The sequence below is a fragment of the Octodon degus genome, unplaced genomic scaffold, assembly GCF_000260255.1.
Source record: "Octodon degus isolate 3935 unplaced genomic scaffold, OctDeg1.0 scaffold00161, whole genome shotgun sequence".
Lineage (NCBI taxonomy): Eukaryota > Metazoa > Chordata > Mammalia > Rodentia > Octodontidae > Octodon > Octodon degus.
In genome coordinates, this window is record NW_004524737.1 from 1,880,390 (window position 1) to 1,896,420 (window position 16,031).

A 16,031-nucleotide genomic window follows, 5' to 3' on the forward strand; every position below is an offset into this window, starting at 1 on the left:
TAGTTTAATCAGAGATGGGTATTCTCTTGCCATTTAAAGATTGTAGGTGAGTGAATTCAGCAAAATAATCCATTATAGTCCAGTACTCCATAGTAGTAGTGGCTTATCCATAGGAGTGGCAATGTCAGAAGTTGTTGACTTAAGCCTTTCACAGTTCAGCATATTAATATGGCCTTACTCTTTATACCTTGTTTTTATACTTTCTGCTGAATAGTTAAGATTAAGATAAAGCAAGAATTTTGAAAAATAGTATTTTTCATGGATTCATGCATTTGCAAGAAAAATTTATTAACATATGGGAAATGAAAACTACTATTGTCCATACAGCTTTTGGGAGGATACCAAGTTCAGCACCAGTTACATAACATTACTTGTACCTGAACATTGGCTTCCCAAATTTCCTTAACTCTTGTGTCACTTGGGCCAGCGAGATAGCTCTGTGGACTAAGTACTTGCTTAGACAAGCACAGGGACAGGGGTTTGATGCCTGGCACCATATGCTGTACTGACCCTACCCCCTGGCTCACTGAGCCAACAAATGAGTCCCAAAGTCATGGTGCACACCTGTAATCCCAGCACTGGGGAGGTTGAAAACAAGAGGATCATTCTAAGTCCCACCTGTGTAGTGAGACCTTGTACCAAATATATTTTTAAAAATCCTGTGTCACTTACATTTTAAATACCTTAAAATAAATTATGATCCCAAGTGCCTTTTCATACAATTATAAATTATCTGTTTTGCTGTAGTTTGTAGCTAAATAGTATCTGAGGAAACCACAGACTTCCCAAGTGGAATGCCCTGACTAGACATATAAGGAAGGCCATTAACAGTGTAGCATTTGTCTGGATCCTGTCAATATATTTGGCACCTCATACAGTATCTTGTCTGAAAAAGGTTACTTTCACAGGTTCTAATTATTGTACTGTCTCCAGGTTTAGACCTCCTACCAGAAATATATTTTCAAAATTCAGGCTGATCACCTTAATCTATAGTTTACAATACTCAATCACTACCATGATCAACATGACCAAGAAAGTAAACTTTTTGTGTGCTAGCTGTAGTTATCCATTATTTTTACTTCCTTGCTTGTCTAGCCTATCGGTCTACCACAGTTTAAGCCTGGCCCACCCTCTGCACTCCCACACTTCTCCCACTCCCAACAATTCTTTATCTACATGAAATCATCTATTGTATACTTAGATTCCCACGTCTTAGGGTACACTAGGCTCATTATCACTTTTCTTATCTTTGATCATTAAGAAATGTTTGCCACAATTGAGCTTATAAATTATCATCCTATGACCACATATACATGTATATTGATGTTAGATGGTTTTATTAGTTTTCTGTAACACAATGCTTAGATTTTTCAAATTATTTTATTTATTTATTTATTTATTTATTTATTTATTTATTTATTTATTTAGTGGTACCAGGGATCAAATCCTGGATCTTGCACTTGTCAGGCAAGCACTTATTCCACTGAACTATCTTCCCAGTCCCTCACACTCAGTTTTTATCACAGCTTTTATCCTAGCAGATGTTAATTACAAGATTTACTGGTTAGATGTTTGTGTCACTTTGTCAGAACAATTTAAACCCAAATTATTTGCTTGGAAAATATTTTTCATACTAGTGTTTGAATCAAAGATTGACTCAAACTAGTGATAGATTTGCCGACTATTTTATTCACTTAAACCTTTTGTGCACTGGACAAGGAAAAATCGATAGCATAAAAGAATGACAAATTTAAGATTTTATTATGTCTCATACACAAGAGAATTGCTGGCCCTCTGTTTTCTTCTTTATAAGGTCTGTGATGAAAAGATCTTATTCTAATCTACCGAATGTCAATATCTGCTGTTCTTAGGGCTTAGGTGAATGAATTTATTGCAAATACCAGAAACAGTTTAGAATAGTAGTGACCCCAAATTTTTGTCATGAGGGATCTGTTTCATGGAAAACAACATTTCCAAAGGCAAGAGAATGGGCCTGATGAGTTGAGGTGAGGATGATTCTAAGCTTTTATATTTACTGTGCTCGTTAATCCTAGTATGATTAGGTTAGCTTCCCATAAGGAGCACACAACATAAGCCATCACGTGTGCAGGTCATAGTAGGTTTCTTACTCCTGTGAGAATCTGCTGCCACTACTGATTTGACAGGAGGGAGAGCTCAGGTCCAAAGGCTAGCAATAACGAGGCTGTGCAAATACAGGATAAGCACATTTTGTGCACCAGCTGCTCATCTCTTTCTCTCTATCCCAATTCTAAAAGAGCCATGCATGAGTACCTCCTGTTGTCCAGGGTTATTGGGACCATTAATTTGGAAGATTTAGTAAAGGATATGAATTCTATTTTTACCATTAATTCAATGTAGGCAGTAGTCAGTTGTCAATTTAGATAAAACTTCTATATATAAACTTTTATTAATTGGTAAAAGATGGATAGAGAAACAAATATGCAGCTATGTTTTGCATGGATTCCAGAGCTAACAGTTATAGCAAAGAACCAAATGTCCAATGAATTGTAAGAATTCAGTTAACACTAAGTGTGCTATTCTCAAGCATGTTATAAATTTCCAACTGGTGACCCTGGTATGGGAGAGAACTACATCCTTGATGTGCTCCCTTTACTGAGTGAGGTATACAATAAACTTTTTGCCTAGAACAGTTCCTAATATTCTAAATATAATCAATGTGAATTACATAATGAAAATATGATGAAATGTAGTCTATTATTATCTTCCCTATTTACACATAAAAATATTGTGGTATTTGCTTCACATGATACAGGCAATGTATTCTTTAAAAATGAATTAATGGGGGGCCGGGGAGATGGCTCAGTAGAATAAGCGCTTGCCTGGCAAGTGCAAGGGCCTGAGTTCAATCCCTGGTTCTGAAAAGAAAAAAAAAAAAAGAATTAATGGGAGCCACAGATGTCTGCAATGCCAAGGGAGGAGTTATCCTGGAGGATCTATAGATCTGAAGAATCCAGCAGACTGGTTAGCAGCACTAGCAGTGAGAAAGCATCATGGCTATTGTAAACTACTAAAAGAGTGTGTGGTTTTACTCTGAAAGTGACTTCTGTCTCGTGGCAGACTAAAATGATTGAAGAAATCCAGTGCCACATCCTTGACTTGAGAGGACATAATCCTAAACATTTGGGAAAAGGGTTACAAGCTTAGCATTGCACTTCAGAAAAATTACAGAATTACTTCACTTTAGGATTTCCAGTGTTAACCTACCACAGTGACTGGGCAAGGGTTGAGCACAGTCCTTGACAAGATTTGTGTTAATCTGAGAAGTTTACATGTAGGCCAGGAAGGAGATGGGGCCGCAGCCTCCAATGTGAGAATCTAGGCATAGCCTGTGTGGCTTTTAGAGACTGCTGGATCTGAAAGTGCTCACATTAAATCCAATAGGGCTTGAGTCCCAGCCTGCTGCAGAAAAGCAGCACAGACAACAGTGATTTGATTTTCTTTCCCTATCTGGCAGTGAGAACAAGGACTTACTGCAAGTTCCAAGGTTACTGAAGCCTTGGAGGTATGGACAGAGAGCCTTCCGGAGCAGGAGGGGTAGGCACCTCATGAACTACAGGCCTTAAAGCTATGTAGAGAAAGTCATGACTTCCTGGATTCTACAAGTGAAGATCCTGGAAAGAAAACAACTCACTGTAACATGCAGAGGAAAATTTCAAGTCATTTTTCTCCCTTCCTCTCTTTGTGTTGGGGATTTTATTTTCTCTTTGTTTTCTTTATATATATATATTTCCTTATTTTGATCTATGAATTATCTTTTTTATTGTCTGTCATATTCTGTTACCTTTATCTAATTCTATTAGTCTTCTTACTCTTTTAATATGTGATTCTTTATGTCAGATTTCTCCCTCCTTCTCATCTTCTATTGCTTGATTTTTCAAATTTTACATTTTTATCCTTTCATACATCACCTTTTATTCACTATATAATGATCAAGTTTTTTCTCTTTTATATAGCTTGTTAACTCTACATGACATTTCTTGAAATTTTTTCTATTTTTAGTGGAAGTATAGTGGCTATCTGTAGTAGGTATCTATTGTGTGTTAATATCTAATTTGTCATAAGTTTAACAGCATATACATTTGTTCAGTAGTTAAGAGTAGGTCTTACAAAGATTATCTGTGCTTATGGCATGACAATATCTAGAATGTCTTTGGCACTATTACTGTTGTTGATTTAGGCGGTATGGCCACAGAATCATACTTGTTGCTATTAATTGGTCACTATGCCCAATATCTGGATTGCCTTGTGTCATTAACAACACAGCAGTCAATTCCAAAACAACTGGGTTCTGGGCTAGTTACACTGCAGTTGCCTCTCCCAAATTAATTGAAGTGATTGGATCATAGAACAGAGCCAACATCAATAATTAGCTGCACTGAGAGAGCATAAGTGAAAAGCAGATACTAACTAAGAAGGTCCCCATATGTCTTGGATGTGGCAGCTAGCAAGCCACTCTGTCTTGCTCATACTCTATTCAGGCTGTCCAACACCAGGGAACATGTAGCACTCACACCCATAATCCCGGCATTGGATCATGAATTAATCACAAACCCTGGAAGTCTGCCCCAATGACTGCATGAAGCTTTAGGGGGACAGCTGAACACAAACAATAACATCATATTAGCAACAAATTGTTTCTCTTGTAATCAACCTTCAAATGTAAGTATTAAAAAAAAATAGAAACATGAGAAAATAAGGAAACAAAATGTCTTGAGACATTGATGTCCCTCTCTCAAAGCTGGAGGGACATCAAAGGGGAGTAAATTTCCCTATGTTGCTGAAAAGAATACATATTTTGTTGTTGATGGAAACCCTGTCGATATGGATTATGTCCATTTATTCAAAAGTTTGATTCAACTCTAAATACACACATTATAAAATAACAGTTACAATAAATAGCCTAATAATGTACCTCAAGTTCCTAGAAATAATCAGAATCCAAATCCAGACAGAGTATTGTGGCACACACCTGTAATTCCAGCACTCAGGAGGCTGAGGTAAGACTATCATTGCAAGTTTGAGACCAACCTGTGCCATAAGTGAGTTCGTAGGCCAACCTGAACTGCATATTTTCATCATGACATAAGAAACAACAACAAAATGAATTTAAATCTAGTACATGGAAGAAAATTGCAAAGATTTTGTTCATTGCAGGTTCCTCTCTGTCACTGATGCCCTTCTTCTTTTCCTGACCACCATGAGCTAAGGAGCTTTGGTCTGCCATGTCCTTCCACCATAATATTTATTTTTTGGAACATGCTTACCATGCACTGAATCAACTGAAAACATGAGTTAAACTAAATCTTCCCTAGAAATAGTGTCTCTTTGACAGGAAACACAACTAATAAAGAAAATTGGTAACAGGTGAAAGAAACAAAAGGATATATATATATATATATATATATATATACTAATATTTTCAATATTCATTATAAACATATACTATGAAGAGATGTTTGAAAAGAAAATAAAGTTTTTAACAGAGAAGTTACATTATTGCTGTGAACATACTTGACCCTGTGAAATAAGATTTGGTATATGGCTTATAAATGGATTTTGGAAATGTTTGGAGAAGGTGAGTAGAGAAGTTCTTAAATGCCATAAACAGAGCTAGGCTTGTGATTCTTGTCAGTGCTCAAAAGACCAGAAGGCAGACAGAAATCCAGATAATGAAAGACCAGGCTCAGAAGGTTTCAATGGAGAATAAGGACTTTGTTTGCCATTAAACTGTTGTTTTTTTCATACTCTGGCAAACAAATATTCACCTTTATGTTGCCAAAGTCCTACCATTTCATATGAAGCTGGAATTAAAAGGGGTGGACTAATTGATGTAATAGAGGAAATTTCAGTGCAAATCAATACTCAAGTTGTTGCATGGGTACGTCTGAATTATTTTAACCAAATTTATCTTTTGTATATATTTTTGTGTATTTAGGACAGGGTTTCCTTACACAAATTGGACTTGTAGTGATCTTCCTGTTTTCAGCCTTCCAAGCACTGGGATTACAGGCACACGCCACCATACCCAGTCTCAGTCTCCATTTTAGAATAACCTGGAGATGGGACCAGCCCTGGCACACTGGGGATCAAACCCCGGCCCCTGCTTCTGCCTACACAGGAGTTTTAATCTGCTGAGCTATCTGGCTGACCCTCCAAATTTATAGTGAGAATCAGGTGAAAAAAAAAAACCAGCAAAATGTGAAAAACTTATTTTAAGTACAATAAGAACCATGTAGTAAATATGACTTGGCAGCACTAAAAACAAATAAAATAATAGCTGTAAGGACAGGAAGAAAGATGATTTGAAGGCAGTTCAGGAATCATCAGGAACCCACCAATGGCAAGTTCAAGGGTCAAAACAGTTAATCATTCCTTTGAGAAGAGAGTCCCTGGGTTCTCTGCTCAAGAAGTCCTTCCAGGGAGTTGGCTCCATGGGATTCATTCCACAGTGCATGGCCTTTCAGGCACTCAGAAAGCACTGAAGTCAGGATCCAAGGAGATTCTATATCCTTTCTCTTGACAGAATACTTTGGGTTTGTGATGATGGTTTTACTGGTTTGCAGATTGCAAGAGTTGAGTGTCAGATAGGATTCCATCCAGATTTCAAAGGAAAGTCTTATAAGCCTGGCAAACAGCCCCTGAGAGGGCAGTGTGTGAACCAATGAAGCCAGAGGTGCAGCGAAGACATGAGGAAGTGGGAAATGCAAAGAAATAAAATGTCAGCTAAGAAAAAGTGCAATCCTTCAGTGACTCATGTGCAAGAGGAACCCTTGGGGGCTGCAGTCTGCAAGGGTATTGGTGCAAGACCACCCACGTCCTTTGAAATTTGTGTCTTACCTACACGTTTCCCAGATGTTTAACACGGAACTATTGAACCAATTATGTGCCATGCCTGCTTTCAGCATCTGATTGTTTTCTATCCTCCTCTTTCTTCTTTTAGGAATAGAAAATTTTAACCTGTGCAATTATACCTGGAGATCACCTAACTTGATGTTGACTTTTATCATTTTTCACAGCTAAGAGTTTGCCTTGACTCTTAGAAGAGATATGGACTTTTGAAAAATGTTGAAACTTGGTATTTGGAGTATAGAACCGTTGCATTTCCAGTTGTATGTAGGAAAGCTATATTAAACAGGGTGAAATGTATTATAATCTTTATGTGATTATGTAAAGTATCATTTAAGGAGATTCAATTAGGTATGCAGTGGACAAGGGTAGATTATAAATATTTTTATAGAAATTTTTAGCTCAGTAGATTAGGAAACACTGAGCATATTAATGCAGCAAACTCCTTGGTGTCTCTAGATGCATCGTGAGGATTTGGTCTTAGCCTTTATACATGGTCCTATTCCAGTCCAGCCTGATGCTGTTTCCCTGCTCTGCTTCATTGCTGCTATGAACTGAAAAGCACAATGTCCTGCCATCATCTTTCTGCCTTGGACCCTGGTGAACACGTCCTGAGGAACTTTGAAGTTCAGCTCATTAAATCTCTCCTCCTTGAACCTGTGGGTGTTAGTGATTACGCCTCACGACAGCAATGCAGACCTATACATGTATAGTCTTTTGGTATCAACTGAAGTGAATATATCTGAAGTAGATCTAGACTAGAAGTACAGTATGATTTCAACAAAATAGATACACATGCACAAGGTATTGAGGTTCTCTCATTTATTTGGCAGATATACCTTTGTCGTTAATGCATGTCAAACTAGCTTGGCAGCATTAAGAAATTTAACTTGAGAAAGATTTTTCCTATCCCAGTTTAGATAACATTTTCATTTAAATTTTTACAATATATGTAACTTTGAGGCTCATTATGTAGCTACTATTACAATTCCTGAGTTCTTCTCTGCTTTAGTGGCATAAAAGAAGGCTCTGCTTGTTAAGAAGCATAGCACACCAAATTAATTGTTTTCTGCAGCATACAAGCCAAAGCTATTTGTTCTCTTTTGGCTTTTATATGATATGAAGAGATCCTTCTGATTTATTAGATAATTTTATCTTTCTAGAAAAGCTTCAGTTGGGTAATTTAAAGCAGAAACAGGTCAAATGGTAGCATGGACTAACAAGAAACAAATCCAAGGAGTTACTCACACTGAAGGTAAGTGTGAAGAAGCCAGAGTCACTTTGTGCAAAGCGTCAGGGAGGCTGAGCCAGGAATTCTTGCTCTCAAGGTTCTCATCTCTGTTTCCCTGAGGCGAATGAAACATTTCCTCTGCTAATTAATCCTTCACTTGTCTTACTCATAACTTTCTCTAACAGTTCTCCACAGAAGGATTTGAATAGTGAATTCAATCAGAGGTTCTTAAAGAAAGGTCAAAAATAGCACTTAAAATTGGTGTGGAACAAAAAGTAAGTGAAATTTCCTCATTCAGTAGAATTTTCATAGCAATTGAATTATTTTTATTTAATGAGTGGACAAATGGTTCATAAAGACAAAGATGTAAATAAAATTAACCGTTTATTTATCTTGTCATTCTTAGTATCTGTTCTAAGATTTACTTTTCTAAGGGTAAATATCTAAGAAGTTAGGAAAATAACGCAGAGGTGGAATAAAGAAATCAGAAAAATACGACATGGCTAAATGGTATTAAGACAGGTTCTAAAAATCAGGCGGCAGAATTCTAAATTTTATGCTCAATTATTATGGTATTTTTCTGCTCTTTAATTGATGTTTCATTAGCACAATGTATTCCTTCTTTTCTTGTTGTCTTCATAACAGTATCATAAAACAGGATGGTTAGTTCATATAATAAAATATTGATAAACCAACCCTCTGAAATTCTTAAAATGATATAACAATAGCCTATGAAAAACAGAGGAGCAGATATCAGGCTATTATGATGACAATAAAATGTACTAGTAGCCAAACAAATATGGAAACTAATGCTTTGACATTCTTAGTGCTTTTTGTATTCTTAGATCTGTTTATCCATATCATATAAACTTAGCAAATCATGCAATTGTTCCTATCCAAAATTTAATGATGTGTTCACATAATTTATTACTTCCATAGTAAATAAATACTAAGCAAACATGATTGGTAAGAAATTTCTAAAGGCAAACACAAGCAGTCAGCATCATAAAAACATGAAACAGGGCTTGATTTATTTGATGATATGAAAAGTGATGTATATATGGATACAACCATGAAATTAATAATGGTATAAAGTTTTTTGTAAAAACCACCCTTGACAAGCCTAGAAAGAATGTGACTTTAAAAGTTATGAGTATTCCCAGATTTCACAAAAAGGATATAGTTTATTCTGTCTTTTTTTTTTCTTTTAAGAAATCAAGATACTAGTCAGGACAAACTAGCATAGGACTAGATAAGAAGACAATGGCAGAAGGAAGAGTGAAGTGACTAGAAAAAAGAGAATGAGGAGAACAGGGAGTTAGGGTTCAGGCCTCTGCTAGCTACATGTCATGGTGCTGTTCTTGCTAGGCTCTGTGCAGGTCTCGCCATGTGGTGATCATACATTCCTCACTGGGAGACTAATACATAATCTTCTCTAAGGATGACTCAGTTTATTAAGAGAATTCAACTACCTACAGATAAAGCAGAGTTGTCCCATTCTCTTGTTAAGGCACTTTGTCTCTCTGTTCTGTCTCTGTTCTGTCTCTCTCTGTCTGTCTCTGCCTCTCTCTCTCTCTCTCTCTCTCTCTCTCTCTCTCTCTCTCTCTCTCTCTTTCTCTTTTCTCACTCAGATGCCTGTGTCTGAGATGTTTGGCATCATTTTCTACCTATAAATAAGTTATTGGATTACACTGATCCCAAACCACAACCCTCCTCTTCTCTTAAAGTCAACAGTAAGTAACATTACTAACACCTGCAAAACCTCTTCGTTGCAGTGGTTGGTTAGAATTTGAATGTAGAACTTGATGATAAAAATTTATGAGAGGGATGGAGAGATAGGTCAGCAGTCTAAGTGCCTGCATGGCAAGTGCAAGGACCCACGTTCAATAGCCGGTACTGCAAACCCCGCCAGCCCCAGAACTAGGTGTCCTGGTGCACACCTATAATCTCAGAGCTGGGGAGGCTGAAACAGGAGGATCACTGACTCTAAACTGTGTAGCAAGAACCTGTATCAAATAAATAAAAAACAATTAGGCGAGAGGGCCATTTAAAAGTGCCCAGCACAGTAGTAAGAAGGTTGAAATTGTACTAAAGGATATTTAGCAGAATGGTGGTGGTGAAAACTATGCTAGAGTGTTAGTATATTTTTTTACTGCTAGTCTAAGAACACAACACAAAATTATGTTCATCAAAAATAGTGGAAAAGAAACCACATGTGTAAATAATCAACAAATCCCTGAGAAATTCAAGTGGGGTTGAGCTTAGCCATGGTCATGATTACAGAGAGAAAGGATATTTAAAGGGGAAGAAGCAGTCTAACTCCAGCTTAACAAGCAACTAAATAAGAAAGCTAAATAAGAAAGGAAAAAAAAAAGAAGGGGTTAAATCAACATGTATGGCCACACTTGTTTATCTGTTCAATAATCAGATAAAAGCTATTTGGTCCATAAAATAGTCAAATTTATATGGAGGTAAAATGGGGAGAACTTGAAACTCAGTCTACTTTTGATTATGTATTAGGCCAATTAAGGTCATTTTGTTTTAAATTAAATTGGATTTTTAAAAAAAATATTGGCAGGAGTGATATCATGGTAAGAATTAAGCCAACTTAATGCCCCAGAAATCAAGCCCAGAGATTATGTTCTATCACAGCTCTTCAGGAGACTGTAGATCAGCTCTATCTGTGGCAGTACTCTCCGCAGGTAAGATCAGATTACATACTCCAGGAGCTGGCTGAAAGAGCACGTGCTCTGGTAGAGCGGATGTCCTGAACCTCAGCAGTGACTGGTACTCAGGAGTGACAGGTACCCTTACATGTTTTGTATGTGGATGAAAGCAAGAAAAGTCAAAGAGAATTCTATCTTTCTTTTGTATATGAAGAAATCTGCCTCTAATAGTTAAGAGTAGGCATTAGAAGTATTCCAAATAAATGTCCACAAACATGCATGTTTTGTTTTCCTTTTTTTTGTGGTACCAGGGATTGAACACAGGACCCTGTGCTTGCCAGGCAAGCACTTATTCTACTGATCTATCTCCCCGGCTCCCACATGTATGTTTTTTGTGAATTTTGAATAGTTGGAACAATTGTGAAGTCTCTCGGTCAGATTTCTTGTAAAATAGGACAAAGATGAGTTCAAGGAAGACATAGAATAACAACAGGAATACTTAATAGGTTGAAGAGAATGTATTCTAGTGTCATTTAGATTCCAAATTATGTTTAAGATTTTCCAAAGTAAATAATAACTCATCAGGAATAAAAAAAGTAATTCAGTTTAACACCTTTTGAAGGATCATCAATGCATTGTCACAAGACACTGTCCCAGTAAATTTCCACTCTGATTTTCAAAATTGAAATATGAATGTAAACTTATTATGTCTTAAAAATGTACATTTATTTAAAAATGATACTATTTGGAGATAATTTTCTAGAGTACCTTTAGAGAATTTATAATTTTTATTTGAATTGACTCCCACTCTGCTTGTTTCACTTCCTCCTCAGAAGATGGAGAAAGCCATATTTTCATCCCCCCCCAACAAGGATGAAGGGAGGGGAATATAATCTAAGCCTGAACTTAATGTCTCTTGCAGGTCAATATACTCAGCCAAGTAGTGGTCATTATTCCCCACTTTTGTGTCCTAGCTTCATCTTGTGAGCTTTTCAACCTCATGTATCAGATAAGGTTCTCTCTAGTAGAGGTATTCATTAGATAGGAATTAAAAAGCTAGTATTGGAGATCCCATTCAATCCAGCTATTCCCCTCCTGGGTATTTTTTCAGAAGAACTGAAAACCTCATACCACAGCAACGTACATGAACCCATGTATATAGCAGTGCAACTCATCACAGTTAAATCCTGGAAACAGCCCAGATGCCCATCAACTGAAGAATGGATAAGGAAGATGTGGTATTTATACGCAATGGAGTATTATTCAGCTATAAAAGCAGATAAATTCGAGTCTTTAGAAAACATATTCTTAGGTAAAATAAGTCTGATTTGCATGTGCAAACATCGTATTGTCTCCTTAGTGTGAGAACCTGAAAGAGAAAAATGGAATCTGTAGGGAACAAGATACTGGGAAAGGGAATGAACTTACTCGGAAGGAAGGCATTACTGAGTTGAGAAGGACAGCAGAGGGAGTGGGGGAAAGAGATTTGTCTATGAATGTAAGTAGGATGATTTGGACAACTGTCCTGTGCATTTCTGCTGGTCTATGGAAAGAAACACTTTAATGGCATGCATGGCTCCGTGCCAGAAGGCTAAAAAACCTGGCAAACAAGGTCTGTTGGAAGGGAAAACAAAAGACCTCTCCTTGCAAGCACAATGCAGTTCTTCAAAGCTGCATTCCAGGTCTCTTATTCTATCACTTTTTCTCCGTCCAGATCACAACAGCATTGAGCTGTGACACCACCAAGGGGATTTACCCATCTCTGTTTCCTGGGCAACTGGTCTATCATTTCTGGAAACCCCTTGGCCACCAGACTCAGCAAACAGTCTGCTTTACTAATTAGCTAGGCATATATTAGTCCAGCCAAGTTAATATATCATAATTGACAGTCATACATCTGATGAAAAGCAAGATATATGTAGGTCTGTGCACATACATATGTATGTTCGTATATTTTTTAATTGATCCGTGTAACAACATACTCCTTTTATCCACTGTGCAATATTCTATTCTATGAATAAAAGACCAATCATTATATTGATTATCCTACTGATATTTCAGGTATCTTTAGGGTTTCTATAGTAGGAAATGAAGTTAAAATATACAGTTTTATGACAAACTTGACCAAACAGATGGGCATGTGCTTTTTAGCTACATTAGCAGAAGTGAATAGTTTCATCCATGCTGAAGACATTCTTAGGTATAGTACATACATCTTTTTAGCCTACCTTTTAAAAGATCAAAGTAATTAATTGGAAGACCGAGGAAAAGTTTAGGGTCTACAGGTGAGGACAGAAAAATACATAAGCTTTAAACCTGAATGTAATTCTTTAAAAGCCCTGCCAAATTTCCTCCTTACCTTTTAATCCATCCTTGCTACAAATCTACTGTTTTGTACTACCCACAATTAGGGTATATCTCTGATAAGTAACAAATGAGGAGTCCAGTTGCAGATACCTGCCATTACATGAATATTTATTATTCAATTGTGTGTAGTGGCATCTCATTGTTTTAAAAAAAATTTAATTTGCATAAGCATTTCCATGCCCTTATTAAACATGTAGAAATTTCAGCTTTTTAGGATTGACTTACATAATTTTTATTGATTTATCTTGGACTTCTATCTATAAATCTCATGCACATTATAGATATCTTAGAATAGCCTCTGCCTTTCTAATGCAATTGTAAATGATATTTTCCATAAATATGTTATTAATAAAATCAAATTTATTTTTTATTTGAGAGTAAAGTTGTATATGTGTTGACTACATTGTTTCTAACGTGTGTCATTGAGATATTACTGCTTTCACTCTTCATTTTAAAGTGTATGATCCAACTAAAATTTATTACTTTTGTTTATGTGTTAATAGAAAGGTCAGTATTCTTCTTCTGAATAAGGAGACAAACTGGCCACAGTGTTAGAATTTTCTCATGAAGTGTAAGACTTCTTGTCATAAAATGAAGTGGTTTCATACAAACTTTTAAAATTATAGACTCTTCGCATTTCTACTGCATGTTTGCCACATATTTGTGAGAGATTCTATTTTATACATTTAGAAGTCATGTCTCCTTAGACTCGGCCCTTACCTCAGCTCTGAAATTTATTGATCTGCCTGTTATGGATGATTTTGATGGTTCTGAAGAATAGTGATCCACAGCTTACCTTTGCTTTTCATCTCATGGTGTCTCTGGTCATAGGCTGGCCCTGGGGCTTCTGAGGGGGGACACTGTGTGGGCCACAAGCACTGACCATCTCGTGGTACAAAGCGACTTCGTATCAACAGGATGCTGGTTTTGAAGATTACCTTTCCACCCTGAATAATACAATGTTTACCAACTTCTTCAAAAAATAGTTCATTTTTTTCATCCACTTATTGTGAACATTTTTAAAGAATGACACTGTACATGGACACACTAAAGGACTGAAGAAATATCCTCTTCTCTACTCTAGGAAAATTATTTGGAAATAATCTTCATTGCAGGGTTGTCTCCTCTTCCTCAAGGTTTAATTTCTTCATCCATTATTTTACATTAATATGAACTCATGCATATATTTTAGACTTGAGAGGGTTATCCAATATTAACACATCTGACATTCCCTCAACTTTTTGGCTGGCTCAGCCTGCCCTGGGGCCAGGGCTGTCATTGCATGTGGTGCAGGGGATTGAACAGTGGTCCTCTGCACCTTCCTAAACTTGCCTAAGCAGGTGCTTCAAACCACTGAGCTATCTTGTCGGCCCTTCCCTCATTTTGTATTTTGTACATTTTCTCTTATCAATTACATGCTTTCTGGCACTGGGATGTTCTCCTGGTTTATTGTGCATGTTGCCCACACAGCGCTATAATTATCTTTTTCTGCAAAGATCCATGCTTTATTTAATTGAAAATGGTGTGATAAATGAGAATCAGAGAGTTAGCCATACTTGTTGCTAGCAAATTTCAGTTTTTTAGGTCACACTAAATACCAAACAAAAATAGACATTTGTAGCTGTAGTATTTACACATATCTGCAAGTATTTTTCTACATAACTACCTGTATCTATATTAATTTCAATATGAATTCTCATTGATATTTTCAACTCTAATAAATTATCACTTTTGTAAAGCTAGTTTCCTTTCCATGCTGATCTAAAAATTTTGTCTCCAATAAAGAGAAAAATAGCTTTTATCATTCACCATTCATTCAGCCAATTGCTCAGTTGTATAAAGGTACAGCTAATCTAAAATTGTTAACCTCTACACTACAAACGCAAAACTGTAACAGGATTGCTGATGTTGTAGTGATGAGACTCTGATATGTACATATGCTTTCTCTTGCCTAGAGAATGACTCATTATTTCCACAGTGACTTCTTCCAGGACATATACCTTATCTACTTCAAGGAAGCTGTTTCATACTTTCATTTTCAATGCAATAATTCAGTTAATTCAGTCAGTTGTCATCTTAATTCTTTCTATGGATCTCTAAAATTCAATAAAAACACAGGTAATATTAATATATACAATTATGTGTTTGTGCATTTAAAGCTCCGTGTGTCAGAGTTCTATGTATATGTTTATATAAAGTTCTATAGATTCTTCACATCCACATGCCAGTTGCATACTAGGGAGATTTCAGCACCATTGCGCTTCAGCTCCTCTCTTACCAAATTCCCCCAGTGTCTATTTGAGGCTTGATACCTCTTGACTTTTAAAAGCCAAATGATAGTACTTTAATATTCTCTGTATCCCATGGAATAAACACATCACAATTATTTTACTGATTCACCAAAGAAGAACTTCTTGGTTCTTCTTTTTCTCTTTTTATTTTTGATTTTATTTTTGCAACTATGAATAAAAGTCCTGTCAATACCCATTTGTATGCATTTATTGGGCATTAGCATTCATCTCCACAGGTTAAGGCAAGCAGTTAGTGAATGGCATGGCAAGATTTCTTTGGTAAGATAGTCCCAAGCTGTCTGTTCTAGTATTTTATATATCAGCACTAGCAGTGGATACATTTCTGCTACCTTACAATAATTATCAGCTTTCATTATATTCAGTTTTTTGTTTAGATATGTAATAAGCATTATTATTTTATTTGAGATTTTTTGTGATAAGTATTATGTAATCTTTTCACATATTTATTTGCTATCTATATATTTTCTTTGGTGAAGTAAGTATTCAAATATTTTCTGTATTTTTATTCAATTATATTCGAAATGTAATATTTATTTGTATATTTTAGGTACAGGTCTACAGGGTGTT